The sequence below is a fragment of the Elaeis guineensis genome, chromosome 13 (genome assembly GCF_000442705.2).
Source record: "Elaeis guineensis isolate ETL-2024a chromosome 13, EG11, whole genome shotgun sequence".
Taxonomy (NCBI): Eukaryota; Viridiplantae; Streptophyta; class Magnoliopsida; order Arecales; family Arecaceae; genus Elaeis; species Elaeis guineensis.
The window spans coordinates 43,247,694-43,251,001 of NC_026005.2; the positions used below are offsets into that span (position 1 = coordinate 43,247,694).

A 3,308-nucleotide genomic window follows, 5' to 3' on the forward strand; every position below is an offset into this window, starting at 1 on the left:
GTTAAGAATATAGCAGGCAGTTTCAAGAGTGCATCCCCATAAAGAGATTGACAGATTAGCAAACCCCATCATAGATTGAACCATATCTAACAGGATTCAATTTCTCCTTTCAGATACCTGATAAACACTTAATTTAAGTCATTTAAAGCAAAAAATTATATTTAATTTATTTTATTTATTAAAAATTTGATCTTTCTTTTTATGTTTTACAGGAAAGGTGATCACCGATACAAAGAGTCCGATTCGTAGATCAAAAAGACTCAAGTTTGAAGAAAATTGAACTTAAAATAAAATTTAAATAAAAGAAGGATGCATACGGTATTATAGAAAATGAAGATACTATGCAAGGAATCCAAAAAGGATATAGACGTCATTTTAAAGAAACAAAAGTTTTTTTTTGTAATTTGGAGCATAAACAGCATGCGGAAGGTTCACGCAGAAGTGGACGCACGGGCTGGCGCGCGGCACGGTGGGCGTGCGGGTGCAGCATCGCGGCATCGGGCATGGCAAGGCGGGTGCGTGGGTTCGTGGGGAGTTTGTCAAGGTGGACACAGTGGCGAACAGAGGGATCTTAAAATAAAAGAAAAAAATTTAATACTTGAAAATACTTCAAGAGGAAGAATTTATATTTTCTTTATCTGCTTGTGATCTTTCCATCTCATCCATTCATCTTTTAGTCCTTAGTATTTTCTTTAGTCCCACATCGGAAAACCATGTAAAACTCCTCCCTCCTAACACTTATAAAAAGGCTTTTGTACTCCCATTGGAGGGGGAGCCCAAAAATTCTTCTAGAACCTTGCATAGAGGAATAAAAAGGGACTACTTCATAAGCAGCTAGGCTAGCAATCTCGGGAGTGGAGAAGAAATTTTGTAATGACACAAAGTGGGTTTATTATTCTAAACTTTCTTGTATTTCTTTATATGCAATAAAGATTATGCTTTTTATTTAAATCATCATGAGTTCTTTATTTGCTCTCTTTCATATGCTTTTATTTATGCTTTCCTGTTAGATTAATATTAGAAATAATTTTTACTTTTCAAAGACGCACCGTGATCTATGGGTACGAAGCGTGCCGAGAAAAGAAGAGTTGTTTATCTAGTACTTTCCAGAGATGCGCCATGATCTATAAGTACGGGGCATGCCGAGGAATGATAGATATTTTTTCTAAGATTAATCGCATCTATTTAAATATAAAAAAAGAGATACAACTCTACTAGTGCAAAATTAATTCAAAACTCCTGAGCTCTTTATTTTCTAATTACATCAATTTTAAGATAATTTATTTTCAAAATCAAAAACAATGCTTCTTTCTTTTATTTTGTAATCTCAACTTAGCCCAAGGTCTCTGAGGATACGATCTCGACTCATCCTACCTATGTAGTGAGTAGAGTTATTTTTGGTGCTATCAATGACTACGCATCAAATTTTGATGCTGTTGCCGGGGATCTTGGTACGGTTGAATTAAAAAAAAAAAGCCACTGATATTTTATAACACTTAAATAAAATAGAGTAACCTTAAATATAAAAATTTCTAACTTGATTGGACACCTTGTTTCTTTGCATTGTATCTCCATAATTAACTTTAAGGGCACAACCCATTAACTAAAATAAGGTAGAGATTTGATCACCCTTCCTTGGCCCACAAATCACTCCCTTGCATTTGCATAACCTAGACCTTAATCTAAACTTAATTAGATGTTGACCCCTAAGGATTTCGAGCTCATTAGGACAAGTGACCCTGAGAGTTGAACCAAGTTAGACTTGGTCAGCTAGCTGGTGTCTAGGCAAGTGGTTTGCAGGATGACTGGGCCCGAAGGAAGGTGGTTTTTAATTGATTTCGTTCGCTGATCTGGCCAATTTAATTGGTGTCTAAGGAAAGCAACGGGGGGACTCCCACCAACCTTACACTTACCTGGCCAGTTGGTTGGTCAAGCTCCGACTTGGAGGGCTTGAAGGCTAACTACAGTTAGGAGCTGTCTAAAACTAGGATAACTTCAGGATAGAGAGTCCACTGTGTGCTAACTTGATTGTAATTAAAATCTAACCATAACTAATTCTTCTATTAGTTTTAGGACTTCTTAGGATCTCTTCTTTAGAACTTTTTTCTCTCTTCTCTTCTCTTCTTAATAAAAAAAAAAAATTCTTAACAGACTAGGATAGTCCTACATAGACCTTTTAGTTGCATGTTAGGTCGACGATCACTAAAACCCAACTTGCAACCATTAGACGAAGAATTAGAAAAGACTCTTAGGACTATCTGAGTTAGAAACATGGCTACACCTGGTGAGGCTAATCCTCCATGCTCATTGAGAGAATATTTCACTCCATCCTCGTATATCTACTCTTCATGCATTCAAACACCTCCAGTAGAAGCTACCCAATATGAGATTAAGTCTAGCATTATTCAAATATTGCCATCATTCTATGGACTTAGTAACGAGGACCCATACAAATACTTAGATGAATTTCTTGAAATTTGTTCCACAGTAAAAATCCAAAACTTCTCCGATGATGCCCTTAGGTTGAAACTGTTCCCTTTCTCACTTAAGGACAAAGTCAAGCATTGGTTAAACTCCTTAAACTCTATAACCATTTCAACTTGAGATCATCTTCAGAGAGAATTTCTTAAGAAATACTTTTCAATTGAAAAAATAAATCAAATTAGAAAATCTATCATTAGTTTTTTCCAATTGGAGGGTGAACTTTTTCATGAGACATGGGAAAGGTTAAGGGACCTCATTCGTAAATGTCCACACCATGCTGTCCCTAAATAACAACTTTGTCAGTATTTTTATGATGGTCTATCAGAGAAACACTGACAAATGGTTGATGCATCATGTGATGGGACATTCATGCTAAAGAGTGAGGATGAAGCCTGACAGCTCTTTGAAACACTTAGTGAGAATTTTCTACATCATATGTCTGCCACTTCTAGAGAACAACCCATGCTTCAATAAAAAAGAAGTGAAATTTATCAGATTGAAAATATCATAGATATCCACAGTAAGGTAGATGAACTATCCCAAAAATTAGATCGTCTTCTAAATACTGGACAATCTCCGATTCCACCTAACCCAATCCAAGAAGTTTGTGCATTGTGTACAAATCGGAACCATTTTGTTAGTGAATGCCCAGCCGCACCTCAATTTTCTGAGTTTGTGCACGAACAGGTTCAGCAAGCTCAAGTCCAACAAGCTCGCAGATCAGAAAATGATCCATATTCGAGCACTTATAACCCTGACTGGAGAAACCATCTAAATTTTTTCTGGAGACCATAACCAGTGGTTGGCCCTGCCGCACCTTGACC

General features: G+C 36.7%; 1 non-coding gene across 1 annotated transcript; it reads right to left on the minus strand.

Moving 5' to 3' along the window:
- Positions 1 to 2,659: 2,659 nt before the first annotated feature.
- On the minus strand, positions 2,660 to 2,765 carry LOC140853523 (small nucleolar RNA R71). Its single transcript, XR_012136593.1, has one exon. It is a non-coding gene; the product is annotated as a small nucleolar RNA R71 (small nucleolar RNA).
- Positions 2,766 to 3,308: the final 543 nt, after the last annotated feature.